The sequence below is a fragment of the Equus caballus genome, chromosome 17, assembly GCF_041296265.1.
Source record: "Equus caballus isolate H_3958 breed thoroughbred chromosome 17, TB-T2T, whole genome shotgun sequence".
NCBI lineage: Eukaryota > Metazoa > Chordata > Mammalia > Perissodactyla > Equidae > Equus > Equus caballus.
Window position 1 is genome coordinate 16,683,362 of NC_091700.1, and position 18,984 is coordinate 16,702,345.

General features: G+C 46.0%; 1 protein-coding gene and 1 long non-coding RNA gene across 51 annotated transcripts in view; one reads left to right on the forward strand and one right to left on the reverse strand.

The window, feature by feature from the left end:
- The window catches only part of LOC138918323 (heparan sulfate glucosamine 3-O-sulfotransferase 4-like), a 134,490-nt gene that overhangs the window by 91,547 nt on the left and 23,959 nt on the right, over positions 1-18,984 (forward strand). For all 50 annotated transcript variants that reach the window (XR_011427567.1, XR_011427562.1, XR_011427561.1 and 47 more), the window contains 3 exons: positions 11,696-11,851; positions 13,097-13,217; positions 18,398-18,447. The gene's annotated coding sequence lies outside the window, so the exon portion shown is untranslated. The remainder of the gene's footprint in view (positions 1-11,695; positions 11,852-13,096; positions 13,218-18,397; positions 18,448-18,984) is intronic.
- On the reverse strand, positions 4,163-10,463 carry LOC138918328 (uncharacterized). Its single transcript, XR_011427623.1, has 4 exons — positions 10,229-10,463; positions 9,437-9,482; positions 8,789-8,849; positions 4,163-8,510 (listed from the first exon to the last, which is right to left on the reverse strand). It is a non-coding gene; the product is annotated as an uncharacterized lncRNA (long non-coding RNA).

Below are 18,984 nucleotides of genomic sequence, written 5' to 3' on the forward strand. Positions count from 1 at the left end.
TAGCTGTCATGACCCTGTCCTCTCATCCCCCCAGCCCTAAGCAACCACTAGTCTACTTCCTCTCGCTCTAGATTTCCCTGTTCTGGACATTTCGTATGAATGGAATCATATGAGGTTATTTGTGACTGGCCTCTTTCACTTCTGCATAATGTTGTCAGGGTTTGTGCATATTGTAGCATGTATCAGTACTTTTTATTGCCAAAAAATATTACATTGTGTGGATATACCGTAATTTATTTACCCATTCGTCAGTTGATGGACGTTTAGGTTGTTTCCGTCTTTTGACCGTTATGAATAATACTGCTATGGACATTTGTGTACAAGTTTTTGTGTGGACATATGTTTTCATTTCTCTTGAGTGTATAGCTAGAAGTGGAGTTTCTAGGTAATATGGTAATTCTGTGTTTAACTTTTGAGGAACTGCCAGACGGTTTTCCAAAACAGCTGCACCATTTTTCCTACCCACCAGCAGCATAGAAGGGTTTCAGTTTCTCGGCCTTCTAACACTTGCTATTATCTAACTTTCTGATTCTAGCCATCCTGTGTGTGAAGTGCTATCTCACAGTGGTTTTGATTTGCATTTCCCTGGTGACTAATGATGTGGAGCATCTTTTCATGTAATATTTTACTTTTGGGGAAGGAGAGGAGATAAAAAAGTGTTTGATCTCCTGTGTTTAACTCATCATACAGTAGCTCGTTTTAAATGTATTACAGGAAAGAAACTTTCTTCTAAATATTTGAAAACACTTGCATGGTGATGTGAAATCCTTATCACATGTACAGTTTTCTCCTTCTGTGCTCTCTACGTGCTGCAGTCACTGTGTGACTGAGGGACTGCAACACCGTGCACTGCATTTGCTTAGGAAGATTCCTTTCTGCGTGGGGTGGAGGGAGGAGTTAATTCAGTGACTTCTCAGGCTTGACTACAGGGCTGAGCAGAACTGATGGCCAGAGCATCTGAAGCTCAGTGCGTTTCCTCCCCATGGCTCTGTCGATCTGTTTTGGGTCAGTGAGCTCCACAGGTAGTAAATGTCAAAGAAACGTGAGAGCTGTGACATGGGCACAAAGCATACACCTGAGAGACGGATGGCAGGATGTTCCCATGGGCTTTTGCCCCTTAACCGTAGTGTAGGAGACGGGCCGTATCACACGTGCCAGATGATAACTGTGAAAGTGGGGTAAGGGGTACATGGGAAGTTCCACTGCTCTCGTGCATGTTTAAACATTTCTGTAATAGAAGCTTAAAATAATGAAAGAAGCTGGGTGCCTCCTAAAGAGAGGGAGGGGACGAGAGGATACCTGGCAAGGGGGCTCAGTCCGTCAAGACGAGGGTTTAGCTCTCTCAATAAGGACATTTCAGGAAGTGTAATCATTGAGGTTAGGAAGGAAACCTCTTTTCATATAACAGGAAAGAAGGAAAGGAGGAACGGGAAAAGGTTTTTGTGAAGCTTTATTGATGGAAAGTTCCTGTCTCATGACTTCTAGTTCCTCTGTGATCAGTGGTCCAGCACATCTACTGAGCAAATGGAGACAGCCTAAATTTGAGGAAAGTGAAGGAGATTTGAAATAGATTTGAGTGTCCCTGGAGAGAGAATGGAATAAGGAAACAGCGACCTAAGCTCCATTTGTCTTGTTCTCATGTTAGTAAGCATGGGATAATTCTTTGTGGAATGAGTGAGTGATTCCCAGCTAGTGCTAGGGCTGAATTTACTGTGGCATCGGTAGACTCCATTGTGAGATTTAATCCAATAGTGATCAATTAGTTATAGGAAGGCATTTCTGGGAAAGGCAGAGAGATGGGATTTTGCCAGACAGGCAGGATTAAAAGGGATTGGATGGGGCCCATTAGTAGTGGAGCTTTTTAAATGTTGGTTAGCTGACAGACCATCGAGTCTACCCCGGAGAGGGAGGAAATGTAAACAAGAGCTTGACCGACAGACAAGGAGCAAGTGGAAAAATGAAGGGCCTGGAGTTGAAAAGTTAACAAGGGGCATATGAATCAGAAGAATGAGAGACGAGGCCAAGGGGTGGAATGTCCGACTGTAATAATCTGGATGGCTGAAGTCTTCCTGGTGATAAGCTCTGGAGTGTGGCAGTAACTACACTGGAATGGAAGGAAAGGACCCTAAGATGAGATGATGCAGAAACTGAGAGGCTGGTCTTTGGCTGGTCTATCCACATCGATGGTAGAGCCCTCCATGGCCTCCTCACCTCTTCAAGTCTCCTGCCCTGGGCCCCATCCCCCTCCCAGGACCTCCACAGAATCTGCATTCTTTCTTTGACCTCAAGTTTCAGACATTGTGGGTTCAATGGCATAACTCTGGACAAGAAGATACAAGTGTGGAGTGAGAGAGGCTGTAGTGGACACCGGTTTTGTTTTTGGTCTTTGTTTTAACACCTAGCATTCACAAGCCTTTCTGGGAAAACTACCTCCAGTGCCCTCTGGGATACTCACCCCATTTGTGTAGTGTGTGTGTGTGTGTGTGTGTGTGCGCGCGTGCGTGTTCGGTTTTGTTACAATAGTTACCATTATACTTGTATCTTTTCTAATGTCCTCAAATTCCTTTCCCTTACTCGGAGTCTTATTTCGTTTGTCACCTATATCTTGACCCCCTCTTATTATAGAACAATCATTTTATTCTATTTTTCCCTTTTTTTCTCCCTTCCATTTTTAAAATCATGTTGTTTTTAGAAAACAAAATTGGTATTTTATTTTTCCACCCTTGTAGCCATCTTTATTTTACTTAGACGTCTACAACTTAATGTATTTAACGCTCACCATCATAATGCTTTTTGAATTTTGCCCCAGTTGACACTCAGCCAATTTTTGAGTCCCAGTCTGTCTAAGTGGAGTTGCCTTTCCTCCAAACCCCTATTGTAAGGGTGGGTATGAGTGCAGTCCATGGTGAGACCCCCATATATCTGTAACCTGGTGCATAGTCTGGGACTCACCTCTGGTTCATGAGCTGCAGGTGTTCTGGGGGAGACCAGCCATGGCTCCACCAAGGCCGTGAATATCAGAGGCGGCACTTCCATCCTGATAGGCGAACTGTACACACTAAGGGCAAGATCTTGTATATTCCTATTAAGCATAGATGGAAGGAAGGCAGCAAGATCACCTTCCCCAAAGAGGGGGATGCCATGCCTGATGACCTCCCTGCAGATATTGTTTAGTATTCAAAGAACAGCCCAGTGCCTTTTTGGAATAAGGCATCAGTGTGCTGTGCAGTGCCTGGATCAGCCTCAAGGTGGTGATGCCTGGATCAGATTGAGGAGGGGGCGGGGGGAACAGGACAGGGTCACCATATGGATGATGAGGCATAAAGCTTTGTTCTACCGGCAAGGTCCTTCTTTCCCCTCTTCATTTTTTCTTCCCTCCTCGCTTACTCCAAGTCATCTTTTCCTTACTCTCAGCTTTATTTTATCCTGGGAGGTAGGTGGCTCCCCCGTCAACATTGTTACTACTGGCAGCTGAGTGATGCTTTTGCTCTGCAACAAAATATCATTTGGCAGTCTGAAGAAATACCTACAGAGGGGAACCACTTCCCCCAGGTCCCTTTCCAGTAGGGAAACCTCAATGTAAAGTTTAAAGTATTCTTCCCTAACACATTAATATACTCACATGACAGATTCTTAAGGAGTGTCTGTGCTGTTCCTAGCCCCTCCCCCACCAGCCCAGGATCCACTGCAGCAATACCCTCCCCCACCCCCCAAATCCCATTCAGGGTTCACCCACCTGTGGGGTCCTCTGGTCACTGACCTCTAAATCATGATGAAGCCACTGTTTTTTCTTCATTGTTGTTTTATGAATTGCATACCCATTCTTGACCCTCTTCGGATAGAGAACACCTGTTTTCCCTACTCTCTGAAGGATGTAAAACATTCAGTGAGCGGAAGGTGTGGGCTGCTCTACACTTTCGTTAAGGCTAAGCGAAGAGGCAGGAGGCAGAGCCCACCTCCTCAAACTTCATCAGGGGAGGAAATGGGCTTTTGGGGGCACGTGATATCTCTTTGTCAACAAGAGCTCCAGAGCACTGGTGACCTTTTAGAAGCCAGAGGAAGCAATCAGTAAGAGCTGAACTCACTCCTCCTTTTCCCTAAGCACAAGCCCTGAGTTACCTGAAACCCATGCCCCCAACACAGGACACAGAAAAGACATCACTATTATTAGAGAATCATTTATTGGGGAGAATTAATATTCTCCACAAGAAGGAATTATTTTGCGGTGGGAAATTTTCCGCTCTCGAAACGCTGGAAAAGCGTTTTCTGTTGACATAGAGACGGATCCCTAAACATAGTGCCTTTAGCAGTGGTGAGAACAGCTGGAGGCCCCTGGGCCGGCTTGACGCCTGCAGGTGGAGCTTGGATGGGGCACATGCTCCCTGCGAGGCACAGATAAGGGACGCTTCTTATCCAATAGCTGATCTTTAAACGCCATGACTTTCTGAGGGTGTCTGTTCTGGTCTCTGATCCGTCTAGAACATGTAGGATAATTCTGGCCAGCAAAGACAACTTCTTGGTGGCAGGACTTGGTGCTTGGCACTTTACAGGAGGGAGCCCTGTAGTTGGAAGGATGCCCCTGGACGGGCTCTGCCTGGGCCTGCTCTTCTGCCTTCTGGTCAGTTTTCACAAACTTTCTCAGGGAAGGAAGGGGCTCTTGAGGGCGGGTGACCTCTGCTGCACACCGCTGCCCCACTTTCTCCACTGGGAACTTCCCAGGGACTGTCCTGGTCTTCTGAGCTGTGGTGGTCCCAGTAATGGCAGCTCTCCCTTTAACCAGGCCTCTGCTCTGTGCAGATGATATGGGGCTGCCCTTTTCCTGGGGATGTTCTTGGTTTTTGCCTTTTGTCCCAGGACGAAGCCATTGAAAAATGTGGTTCATCTTTTTTCTGAACAGACTTTCAGGAGGAGGCTGTGCCTTCTGTGATGAGGTCTGGGAAGACTTGCTCCCAAGCGTCTCCTCTGATGCTGTGATCTGAGTAGGGAAACTCTTTCTTGTAGGTTGGCATGTCCCCAACCCTGCATCCCCTCCACCAAGCTCTTCTTTGCTGGTGCCCAGAGGGCTCACTCTCATTGTAGCTGGTGGGAATTTCTTATCCTCGTACCTCTTTCGGTCTTTCTTGGGGACCCAAGGCTCCTGCCGCTGCTGCCTGCTGATCCCAGTGTCCTCCAGACGTACATGCAGCACCTGGGAAGCTCCCATGTCCCCACTGGAGACACCGTGGGCATGAGTCAGTGAGGCCTTGTAAGTCAAGCTCTCTGAGGAAGGGGACCTGTCAGTGTGTTGGCCTTGGACCTGGCTCTGATTCCTCTTCTCTAGTTTCGACTTTAATTCCCTAAACAGATGTTCCTTAAGATCCGATGACTTTGGGTCTTGGGGAACTTGTCTTTTTGGTGCAGGGCTTTCAATGGTCCCAGTAATTTCTATTTTACTGTGATTCTCACGTATCCTTTGGGAGCTTCCTGGCTTGCTGGTTGTCAACACATTACCAGTTTTTGACTGCAGAGCGTTGAGCTCCTTGGCCCTGAATATGTCCCTGGCCGTGCTGTGCACGGAAAAGGGTTCCGACTTCATCTTTTTGTCCTGTCGCCCTTCTCTTCTATCACTGGGACTCACTCTCTCATCCTTTGTCTCATGTTTGGCACCAGCTTGCCTTGCAGGCAGCTCTGGGGGGCATCTGTTGCCTAGCTGAGTAAATTTCTGACTCGCTTTGCCTGTGATGCCACATGTGACAGGCAGATGAGTCTGTCTGGCACCCTTACTCCTCTGAACAACCTCTGCAATCTCTTGGTTGATACCAGAGGGTGATTGTCTCGGCACCCCTTGTCCTTGCCTGCCCATAGGTGAAGTAGCAGGGCAAAGACGATCCAGGACCAGGGCTGAATTTGTTGTTTCCGCTTTTTCTTGAAGAACAGATTTAGAGCTTCCTCTATGGGGCTCGAAGTCCTCGGATTTGGAGTCCACTCCCAAAGTTGGGTTATTTGAGGGGGGACAGTAGAAATAGGGCAAGGACTGGGATGCAGCATCTTCCGATTTAAACGCCTGTATGGATTCAAGGACCCTGCAGGGAAGGCCCCACTCCATTCTCATACGAAAGCTTTTAATATGGCTTTCCATCATCTGTTGTGCACTGGAATCAATGAAGCAAAGCTCCTGGAAGGTATTCAGGGAGGAGTCCCCACCCACTGAAGGTGGCAAACTCCTCTGTGTTATTTGGGTGCGGGATTTGTCAGAAAGCAGCAATGTCTGCTAGCTGGCATGCCATGAACAGCGCACCGTCCCAGGGAGCCGAGCCTCACTGATTTCCTCAAACTTCTTGCTCAAATGTGCTTTCAGGACATTTTCAAGTTGTTTCTGATCTAGACTTTCCTCCAAGGCCCTTGAATTTTTCCCTGACAGACTTGCCACGTGACTATTTAGGTCTTTCTCAGAGTCATATGCCGGATCCTTATCTGAAGAGCTCTCTGGGTCACTCAACAGATGAGCTTTTGGGCCGTTCTCTGGGCTGTGCCCCCGATCCTTCCCCATCTCCTTCTCTACCTGAAGCAGTTCTGAACCCCTCTCATGGAAGCTTTTGGATTGGCTCAATCCAACATTTAGATCTTTGTTCACCGAGATCCGTGAGAGTCCACGATTGCTCTCTGACTTAGCTATCTCTGAGAAATCTCTTGGAGGCATCATCAGTGACAGACACTCACAGATCCTGCGGGGCAGGCCCCACCGGTGTTGGATGAGCCTCTTTCGAAGGTGATGTTCCAGTTTCTTCCTCAGCTCATCACTGAGAGGAAACTCTACGGGAAGGATGGAGATGGAGGCATGGGCCTGGGAGGCCTGATGGTAAGGAAAGTTGGGAGCTGAAGAACAAAATTCTTCCTGAGATCTTTGGACTACAGAGGGGGAACCCCACAAACTTTCCTGTTGCTTCTGCAACACTTTCCATTCCAGTTGTTGAATTTCAGATGAGGTGAGAGACTCTGATTCATCCTGGGGTCTATGGCGACACACCCCACAGATCCTTATCTGGGGTAGAGGACCAGATGGTAGGATTGGGAGTGGGGATTTAAGGTGGGCCTGGGACTTGACCTGAGTGAGAGGTAGGGGCTGGGATTGGGGCAGGGTTTGAGGCAAGTGTTGGGGCTGGATCTCAGGCAAGGATGGAGGTGGGCGATGGAGAGGTACTGGGGATTCTTGGCCCGTGGAGGCATTTGGGATGGTATTGAAAAGGAAGATTGTGGTGCAGTCACTTGAGTCACGGATAGCAGAGGGCAAGGACTCGCTGTGCAGAGATGGAAGACCCCAGAAGAGCTGCATACATTTTTCCTGTAAATGGTCCTCCAAGATTTTAGGATATGGGGGCTGCTCATGCATGTGCAGCTCCTTTGGTATGCCTGCACTGCTCCAGAAAGGAAGGGAGAATGCTGAGTCACACTCATCAGCATTTGACTCTAACGTTTTCCCCGAAGGATTTAGTTGGTGGCCTGGCCTAAGTTTTTTTGGAAAAGAACCCTTCTCCTTCTCCTTTTCTTTCCACATCAGGAAATCACTCCTCTTTCGGACTTGTCTCTCCTGGAGTGCCAGGACATGAGGGCTGAGAAATGAGAGGTTACCAGGCTCTATAAGGTTAGCTGTAGGGTGTCTCTCCAGAGAGGACTCTGAAGAATGGAGGGCAAGAAACTCTCGATTAAAATCACATGGTGCCAAGGTGGAAGGTGCTAAGAACAAGTCTTTGGCACAAGCTTGCCACCAGGATAATTCTGAAATTGACAGGCTTGAATGGTCAGTGCCTCTGACTGTTGGGACATAAGTGGACAACCCACCAGGGCTATCTGGAGATGAGTTCTCTGGAACAGACTTCAATAAGATGGAAACCGATTTAGATTTAGTCACAGTTAAAGGGTGGTCTGTCGGTGGTGAGACAGACAGGCTTGGTGGTGTGTGATGACAAGCCAGTGAATCAGTGGGATTGATTATCTGGGACAAATTTGGTAAGGGGTTAATATCTTGGCAAAGGGTGCGGTCAAGAGAGAAGATCGTATTCAGAGACAGAGTGGCCTCTGGTTGGAGAATAGGACCCGTTGCCTGGGTGTCATGTGGTGGCAGAGGGGGAAGGGCAAGGGGTTGGGGTGGGGAACGGTCTGCTGGGAATTTGGACTCCAAGGGAGGAAAAGACTCTTGTGGCATAGAGTGAGCCGGTGGTGAGGGTGAAACAAAGTCAGCTAAGGGTGTCATTGGGTTAGGTGAGAGGACGGAGGGGGGCGGTGGGGAAGGGTCAGGTGGAGGGGATGGTGTTAGGTCTCCTGGAAGGACTTCTGAGAAGGCAGAGGACAGAGTGAATGATGACTCAGTCCCAGAAGCTGTGGAAGCCATAGAGGACACAGAGGCGGTATCATCTTCCAGGTCCTCCAGGAGCCGATTGATCTCAGCAGTTGTGCTATTACACACCTCACAGGAGGGGTCTGGGCATAATAGTTGACGAAAGCGGGTGGTATCGAGAGGCCGGCCTAGGGGCCTGCGGGAGACAGGAAGTAGAAAACTGTAGCCAGGACCAGAACAAGGAAAGGAGGACCTGCTGGCCTGTCAGGGGAGGGGCCACCTGAAGCCTGCTGCCCCTTCACAATGCCCCACGTCTATGACTTCACCATACACTCAGCAGCCCTCACCCCAAGGCCTTCATTCACATACCCGTTCCTATGGCAAACCCCTCCCATGACTACTGCAGGCTGTACTGAATCCCTGGAATTGCAGAGAACATGTTAAAGAGGGATCAGGAAAGAAAAGACTAGTCACCTTTTCAGAATAGAAATTAGCCTCCTTTTCTCCTCTGTTTCCCTCTGGTAATTTCTCCAACCTGGGAAACCAGAAGAGTGAATTACATGTAATAAAGGTAGAAGCATAGGTGTTACACGGGAGTCCCTTTATGGGAGACCCTTGGGATATTAACGGGCTATTAACTCTGAAAGCCCCAAGAATCAGTAGATGTGGTCAAACGGTCAATGATAATATTAATAAGGTTCACATGTGTTTGTTGCTTCATTTATAAAGTACTGTCACATACATATATGTTCAAAACCACCATGTGAGGAACATAGGTCAATGGTTACCTCGAGGAGTCTGATCATCCAGGAAGTCAACGTAGTTTCTACAAGGTCAGGAGACAGAAGTTCTGACTCTTGATGTCTCCCACGGCCACCCACTGGGCAACACCCATTGTCCAGGCCCATCACTGCTTCATGCCCAGAGCTGGGCAGAGCAGGAATCTGAGAAATGTCTCGGGTTCTGACTACCTTCCCATGAGCCTTTCCTCTGAGGCCTCTATCTTCTGAGAGGGACTCTATCTAGCGACTGACATCCTCGGAGACCATGGACCTGGGACCTCATGGAGAGGACAGGAAGGGTCACCCTTGGAGAGCTCAGGTGGGATAGGTGGAACCTTACCACTTGGTGTTCCACCTCTTCTTCTCCTCTTGGCTCTGCCCTGACGCTGAGAACAAAAAGAAAAGAATGAGGAGCGAGGACTTAGTTGGCTTGCTCCTCTCTCTAGGAAACTCAGATATTCATCCAAGATTAATGTCACTCTCCATTTTTATTACTAGCACTTTGTGTTCTTTCCCTTTCTGAATTTCTAAAGGTGATAAGATACTTTCAATTTTTCCTTCTTTGAAAAACTCGAAGGAGGATTTTTGGCTGGAGTCCACACTTGATCTTCTCAGTCAGAAGTCCTCTGCTCAAGGAGGGCATAAACTCTGAGGCCCACAGTCACATCTGTGCTTCCTCAGATAGGACCCTGTATCCTGGGACAGAGCTCACACTCCAGTGTCTGCTCAGAGGCTCAGCCCTGCTCTCCTGATCTGCCCAATACAAAGGACAGTTTGGTCGAATGACGCCCGACATGGGAATGTGACTCATGATCCAGTGTTGGGAACAGTGTTCTCCTACACAGATCCCAAACTCTCTAAATAACCTAATGCAGGGCCGTGAAATCAGTGATGGGATTTTATCCAGGAATCCTCCACCACACCCAGATGGTCTGTGAGTTTTAAATGGGAAACAGTCCCAGCTGAACCCCTAGTCCTGCCTGGCCTATTCCCCTAGAAGGATGATGTTCTATCCTCTATTCAGACTTGCCATCTTAGGAGTCTCTCTGGACCAACTCATTTAAAAATGTGGGACTAGAAATGGAAACAACAATAAAAAATCCCTGTTGGTGGCTTGCCCAGGGATCCTTACCTTTTGGTAGATTTTGGTTTTCCAGAAGGTTGGTAAAGATGGAATCCCCACCAGGAAGCACAGGAACAGAAGAAGCAACCACAACCCACACACGATGGTGAGGTTGTGGTCACTATCTAAGAATGTTGAGCAGATGCTCAAAAACAACTCAATATGGCTATTCAGAAATGAGAGAACATTCCATTGACTGAACTCCATTTTCTGAATCGCAAGGCTGCCTGAGGCAACTGAGCTCTGAGAGTGTCCACACTTGCCTATAATCCCAGGCCTGCATCACAGAGCACTGAAGAGTCACAAAGGGTTTCAGAGGGTGGGGGAGGGGACATGAAGAGGGTGTGCCCATGGCCCCTTCCCCCCACCAGCCCAGCTGATCTCTCCATCCATCCTGGGCCCTCCAGGTCCCTCTGCCCTACCCTGCCATCCTATTTTCCAGCTCTGTCCGTTCATCATATCATACAATTACATTAATGGAATTTTCTGCCTGTTCCACCTGTACTCCAGATATTACCTGGGCCCCCTTTACTGTTTGGGGAGCTTGACTTTGGTTTCACCAATTCCACTGCCTCGAAGTCTGAAATGCTCCCTGGAATTTTTGCTAGTACCCAGACATTTACACTCAGAATCATATATGTCCTCAAATCCATCTTTCCTTTAGAATGTTTTTGCCTTACATGAACCCTGATATAGAACTTAAAGTTCTTTACTCATTTGGTTTTGTGAATGTTGAATAACAAATTTTAGTTTTTTGCTTCAGTCAGCCTTTACCGTCTTCAGCCAGTGGGGCTGACTCAAATAATTGAAATGAATAATTCATTATTCAACATTCACAAGACTAAAATCAGTACGGGCACACCTCACTTAATGAAAGGGACATGTTTTGAGAAATGCATCATTAGGCACTTTCACTGTTGTGTGAACATCACACTGTACTTACACAAACCTAAGTGGTAGAGCCTACTACACACCCAGGCTATGTGGTGCTACCCGTATGGGACCACTGTCATATATGTGGTCCATTAGTGACCGAAACATCGTTAATATTGTTACATGGTGCGTGACTGTGGTGGATGACAATGACAAAATGGAGTACCATCTTCAAGGCTTCTAAAATGGAGCTGGGAGGCCATTAAGGAAGTGGGGCTTATGCTTCTACACCACATCCACCACCAGATGTTAACTGAACTTTTGAGCTTTACCTGACAGCAGAGGTCACATCTTGAAGTGTTTCCTCATTCCAAGAAGGGACAGTCTCCCTAGGACCAACTATGTTCTGGCAAGTCAGCTCACCCCATGCCAGAAGCAGTCATTAACTGTTCACTGTAGACCTTTGTAAGCCTGTGTCCTTTCCTTTTATCTACCCCTGCCTCCTTTGTCTTCCTAGGAGCACATTTGAGCTTCTACTCGAATCTACATCTCCTGAATTGCAATTCTTGAGACCCCCAAATAAACTTTTTGGTTCTTTTGCAGTTTATGCCTCTTATTTGCTGACTTTACATGGTGACAGAAGTGGGATCCCTAGCTACTGACCTTCAATTCTGGTGCCACTTCACAGACACAAGCAAGGTGCCTGCAAAGAATCTTTTGTGCTCTGTCGTCTCCTCCTGGTGGCTCTGGTTCCTGGTGGTAAGTCCTCCTGGGCCTGGACCTCCCATTTTTGGTAGAGGTCCAGACTTTATGTAGGTGTCCTTTGATACTGGTTCTGGCCATCCTTCCATTGTCAGCTTTGTTAGAAACTTCTGTTCCTTTCACTCTTTTTTTGGGCCTTTGATCCTTTGGTAAGTTCATACAAATGAGAAATCCATTTTCTAAGAGGACCACCAAAGAACAGCCCCACTCTGGCACTCCTGCTGGTTTTGTCTTTAAAGAATACAGACCTTCTACATGTAGATTTTTGTCCCACTGGGCTCAGATTACTCAGGGTGGTTTAAGGCTTCACTGGCCTAAATGGGGCTCCTTTGAAATTCCTAAATTGGTTTATCTGTGCACTCAATTGGAAAAAGCCTATCAAACCAAACAAATAAAATGGGAAACTTTTTAAAATTGGTATCTTGAGGCCTCTAAATGAAACACTGTAAAGGACACTTCTTTGCAAGCCATAACAATGTCATAACTAAGAATTTCAAATGATTAAATGTAAGTGCCATAGATAAAAGAATATTAACTCCTCCTGTATTCGTCAGGGTTCTCTGGAGAACCAAGGAGATTATCTATATATATATAATATATATTAATATTGATATATAATAGAATATATAATCCATTGTATCTATATTTAAATTCATTTATTTAGTTCTATAAATTACATATATACACATAAAATTTATATATAAAAGAAACTTTGGCCTTGCCCCTAACTGCCTCAAAGAATTTAAGACAGAAGTCCTGTTCCAGGAAGGAGCTGTCAACGTAGGGAACTCTAGATGTGGTAGAGAAGGAGGTACCTAGCCGGGCCCATTTTACACAAGTTCTCTCTCATTTGTTTAGAGATGGCCCAGCAAACATTTGGTTTTCTGTCTCCCTGTGAATTGGCTTCCTCCTCTTTGAAGTCCCAAACCATGACCCCCAACCCCGCGCCTTTGTAAAATATCTAAACCCTAACCATAGGCCTGGCAGACAAGCTGTAGACTGAGCAGCAGCATGAAGACCAGGGTCAACCTGATGACATTGTGGGTGGGACTACTGGCTGTTTGTCCACATCCTTGTCCTGGGCGCCCAGGAAGGCAGTCACCCAGCAACTTGCAGTGAGGTGTGGCGTGTGACTATGTTTCAGCCAATGCAATGGGAGTGGAAGTGGTGTGTGCCATTTCCAGGTTGGAACTTTTGAAAGCAGGTTTGTCTTCTCCGTGTTCCTTCTTTCTCCTTGTGCAGATTGGTTGCAGACAATGATACAGGCGCCAGGAATGGCGGAGCCAAGAGACGGGAATTCATGGGTGACTGACACACCCTGTGGAAGAGAACCACCTGCCCAACGCGAAACCCACCTTGGCCTGTAAGGCAATCACACATAAATTTCTACTCTCTGGTTATTCTTTTTCGGGATCTGCTTGTTATTTTCTTAACTATTATGGAAATATTTCAAATATGCAGAAGAGTACATAGTATGACCTCTATCTCCGGCCCCAATACCCAGAAAGAACAGACGTTGAATTGTGCCCTATTTGCTTCCGATGTTGCATTCATTTGCTGGGGCTGCCATGACAAAATACCACACGTAGGGTGGCTTAAACAATAGAAATCTATTTTCTCACGGTTCTGGAGGCCGAAGTTCAAGATCAAGGCGTTGGCCTGTTTAGTCTCTTCTGAGGCCTCTCTCCCCGGCCGCTTCTCCCTGTGTCCTCACACGGTCTTCCCTCTGTGTGTGTCTGAGTTCTAATCTTCTCTTCTTACATGACTATCAGTCACATTGGATTGGAGCCTACCCATGTGACCTCACTTGACCTTAATTACCTCTTTAGAGGCCCTCTCTCCAAATACAGCCCTATTTTGAGGTCCTGGAGTTAGGACTTCAACATATGAATTTTCAGGGACATGATTCAGCCCACAACGATATCTCTGTTTTTAAGAAGCAAAATGTTGCCGTCACACCTAAAATTCACATTTCCATCCCGTTCTCCTCCCTCCCTCATCATAGGTATCAATATCCTAAAATTAATTACATTCTTTATGATTCCAAGAATAGCCATGTGCATGGCTCCATTAACAAAAGATTACATTTTTATGCATAGTCAAGACATACATGTGTATGTCTCCGTTAACAAATTCTTACATTGTTATGCACTTAAAAAAATGTACAGGAACAGCAGCACACTGCACATGTCCTTCTTTGATTGGCTTTGGGCTGTAAATGGGGAAGGAAAAACAGCAGCTGAGGGTAAGAGAATAAATAAACAGCTTATGCATAAAAACCCAAAAGGACAGATTTCCAAGAGCATCCAGGTTGGTGACCATGTGCAGGTTCTGGGAGAGTGGTTACCTGGAAAGGACATGGAAGCTCAGTGCCCTTTCCCCATGTCTTGCCCTATGCGTCTGTTCCATCGAGCTATTCCCGAGTCATATCCTTTTCTAATAAACAGGTAATCTAGTAAGTAAGAGGTTTCTCTGAGTTCTGTGAGCCGCCCTAGCAAATTCATCGAACCGGAGTAGAGAGTCTTGGGAACCTCCTACTGACAGCCAGTTGCTCAGAATCATAGGCGACAACCGAGACTTGCTATTGGCACCTGCAGTGGGGGCAGTCTTGGGGACTGAACCCTTAACCTGTGGGATGTGTTGCTGTCTCTGGGTACATAGTGTCAGAATCGAGTTGAATTGTAGGACACCCAGCTGGTGTCCCAAGAATTGCTTGTTGGTGTGGGGGACTCCCCCGACCCCCAACCCCACACACATTGGAATTGGTACCAGAACCTAGGAACAAACTGTGAAAGATAGGCGTCTTAGCTTGGGTTCCCATAACAAAATGCCATAGCGTGGGTGACTTAAACAGAAATTTATTTTCTCACCATTCTGAGGGCTGGAAGCCTGAGAGCAGGATGCCAGCATGGTCAGGTTCTGGCGAGGGCTCTCTCCTCAGCTTGCATAAGGTCCCCTTCTCACTGAGTCCTCAGATGGCGGGGTGTGTGTATGCGTGTGAAGAAACAGAAAGAGAGATCTCTTCCACTTCTGATGAGGCCACAGTCCTATCTGATTTAGGTTCCACCATTATGACTTCATTTTCACCATAATTACTTCCTAAAGACCTTGTGTCTGGACATGGTCACAAGGGGGGTCAGGGCTTCCATATATGAATGGCGGGGAGAGAGAATTCAGTCCATAGCAATAAATAAAGAGCAAATAAATAGAAACAAAGGTTTGGCATTTCTCTTTCTCATTTCCTTTCTTCCTGACTTTACTGTCTTGCTCTTTGTCTAGCTTCTTGAACAAGTAGCTCATTGGTTTCTAATTTTTCTTTTTAGATACGTATGTTGAAGCTATCTTTCTTCTAAGTATTGTTTAATTCCATCCACCAGATTTTGTCATGTAGTGCTTTCAGCTATAAATATTTCCTGAGTTCCATATGAGATCACTTTCAATGCAAGGTTCTATAAGTTCCCAGCCATTATTACTATTTTCTCATCTGTCGCTCCTTTTACAAGTATGTAATGTTCCTCCTTGTCACCATGTTGGTTTTGTCTGGAGCTTTACCTCCAGATTTCTATAGATATACCTTTTTATTGACAGGTAAAGGACAAAATGAGGAAATATTTTTGCTATATATAAGCATGGTATCTGTCTACACTCCTGGGACAGTGTAGACTTCTAATCTATCACTTATCCACCTTTGTGAAAAGGAATTCTAATATTGGCTCACTGAAGTCATTTTTGATGAGGATTTTTAGGCTGCTTAATTTTAAAATGGCTTACGATGAGGATTTTTAGGCTGGTTAGTTTTAAAACTACAGATGAGATTCAGGCTCCAAGGAATGGAATTTGTTTGCCCCTTTGTTGGGAAACATTTACATTCCTAAGGGAAACCTCTATCTGTGAAGATGCCTCCCTCTCTGTGCCAGGAAGAAGGGGGGATGGTCTTATCTCTAGAAGCTCTTAATCAATGCCAGAGGCAAGAACTTAAGTTGGTTACTGTCTGGCAACCTCATGTAACTGACCCCCACCCCTCCCCCCCCACAAATCCTCCTTTGTCTTTAGCCGAGGATAAAATTCAAGCGGTGACTTCTGCCATTTACTCAATCCGGTTTGATTCTTGTCTAAAAGTCATGGGATCACCCAATGATCAGATCCCACCTGCACTGATACCATTTTAACTTTTTTTCATGTTCTTTCCTTTGTCTTGTAAAGAGATGAATCATATACCTATGCCTTAAATTTAGCCCTAACCCTCAACTAGGGGCAGCAGCAGGAGCTCTGACTGCCGGTGAGTCTTGTCCCCACGCACCAGCTCTGCCTGCCCATGGGTCCTGTCCCCATGCTATTCTATACTATTCTCTAAATAAAAGAGCACTACTGCCAGATCTTGAGAGTCTAAGAAATCTTTCTTTCGACTCCTCGGCTCACCGACCCCGCATCATTTCGGTCAACAGCACAGGAAATTGGTAATATGTATGTGTGGGGACCTGGAAATGGCCACCCCAAGATATGTCTCTTTGGCATCAGGATTATTTGAGGCTGATTGCTTTTGATAAACTGGGACAGGGAAGGAGGAATGGAACTTGCCCTTTGTTAGGGCACATTTATATTTGTAAGGTAAATCTCTATCTGTAAAAGTTGCCTCCCTCTCTGTACCAGGAAGAAGAAAGGAGATGACCTTCTCTCTAAAAACTCTTAATCAATACCAAAGGCAAGGACTTAAATCTGCATTTTATTGTGCTAGTCTGGTAACCTCCTGTAACTGACTTCCCTCCCTCTCCCAACGTTGGCATTTCTTAAGGATTAAGCATCTTTCCTTAGGCTAGGAACTGATTGCTGAGCTCACCTGTGACCGCCCAGCTCCAGACAATCGACTTGAGTCCTGCTATGCCCACTGAGATAGCAGACCCACTACCTGCTGTGTCCATCAAGTGCCGACAGGGCAATCTTGTGACTATTGTGGGAGGGACATTTCAATCACATGTGAAACACCCTGTTTGGCGGTATATAACCACTATGTGCATCCCACTTCTTTGGTGCCCTTTCTTCCTTCAGGAAGAAAGGCACCGGGCCACGGTTCCTCATAAAGCTTTGTTTAATTTTCTCTTGCTATTCTGTCTCATGTGAATTTAATTCGTTCTCCAGCCAGACGAACCCAAATTTGGGAAGAGGAAATGTCTTCCTCCCCTACATATGTTTTCATCAGTCAGGTAGTCCATGTTGTGCTGTATTCACAACAAACTCCTACGTCTCAGCTAAAAATAACCAAGGTTTATTTCTCGAACATGCTCCATGTCATCAGGGGCTGGCTCTGTATTATCCTTGCTCAGTCTGGAGGATTGAGTAGATGGCAGCTAAAAGATGCTCGATCCAACTTCTTGCACAACTGCCAGGCAGGAAAAACACACTCCTACTGTTTGCCAAGGTTTGTCTGGAAGAGACAGCCTCATTTTTGCTCAAGTTTCATTTGCCAAAGGCTCACAAAGTCACATTTGTCTTTAAGGGGCCAAGAAGATACATCCCTTCTGTGTGCCAGAGAAGAGCCGACAATATCTGGTGAACGGCAGTAATAATAACTATACACTGTGCTCTATTGTGCCTTCCAAAGCTTATTTTTGCTTTTTGTTTGTTGATTTTTTCAAAAATTCCCTTCAGTTATGTGAGTTACCATAAATCCTTCTAGTCAATTTCTTTAATAAGAAAACTGAAGTTAGCCAGAGTTAGCTTCTTTTGCTTAAAAAAAAAAAACGATCTAACGCATTAGACTTTGCGTTATAAATGTCACTGAGCGGCTTAGGAAAGTGAACTTCAGTTTACACCTTGGGCTGGTTTTCAAGAAAGGGTACACACCGATTTTTGAAGGATAAGGTTTTAATAGGAAAAGAAGCAGGGCATGGCATGAGCCAATATTTTGATCCAAATAATTATTGGTGACTGCAGCATGTCAGGCAGGGAGCCAGCTGTTTTTGCATATGCTCTCTAAGTCAATTTTAATTCTTTATAAGAACAATATGAGGTGAATCTTACTATTCATCACTTACATATGCAGAAACTGAGGGTCAGGGAGGTGAAATGACCTGTGCAAAAGTCACTTAACTAGCAAATGATGGCTTTGTTTCAACTCCATCATCTGATCAGGCAGAGGTGAAAGAGAAGAATGCAATGTGTGTTTTTGGGTAGTGGGTACTGTTCGGTTTGGCAGGACTGTGGGATACATGAAAGGTGGAGGGGCCCTTGAGTGCTAAGGCAGAGAGTTGGAGTCTATCAGGTAGGCAGTGAGAGGAAGGTTTCTGCATCAGAGAGGGCACTGGTGGAGCCATGCCTCAGAAACATTGATCTGCTATTGTCCTCTACGATGAAGAGAAATGAGGCACGCTGGAGGCTTGGAGACCAGTTGGAGGAGCATTGTAAAAACTCACCTAGGCCTGAATGGGCATGGGTGTTGGCAATGGAAAAAGAAAAAAGTATTCCATCCAGTCTCCAGACACGCAGGGAATTGCTGAACGAAGTCTGAGTTCTCCCTATGTAGATAGCTCGTACTTTTCATTATAGGTTTCTCAAGAACTTGCTCCCAGAAAAAACCTGGATGGAGAACAAAACAGGTAAGTGCCCAAGTGAGAAATCTACAAAGCTCCTCTCCCCCAAAATCACCTCTTCCCCATCAGTTGTGGGGCCTAACATTTCACCAATGGGGTTCCGTTCTTTCAAGAGTCTCTTATTTAAGTAGGACTATCTGTGGACAAGAGGGAGAAGGGACACTGGGAAGTGTCCTCATTAGCAGCATCCAGGCAAGTAACATAAATGTATGAGGGCACTCTGGGGCGGGGGGGGGGGCACCATGAAGAACAGGGCACATGCTCCATATCAGGGGGGTCTTTCAGTTCTGGCTGAGGGGCCCAAAGATGCTGGATCCACTATTTCAGCAGAAACCTCATAGCCAAATTTTTTGGGAAAGTCCTCAATTTTAAAACATGGCAACCAGTTTAAACTTCTAAATATCACTGCGCTGGCCACATTCAGCTCTTAATTTGTTACCAGTTTGCCACCTCTAGGTTAAATGTTAGTACCATTTTATCAAAACCTTTCCAAATTTGAAAGCACATGTTTAGTAAAACTAGCTACAGAGCAGGTTCATTTGG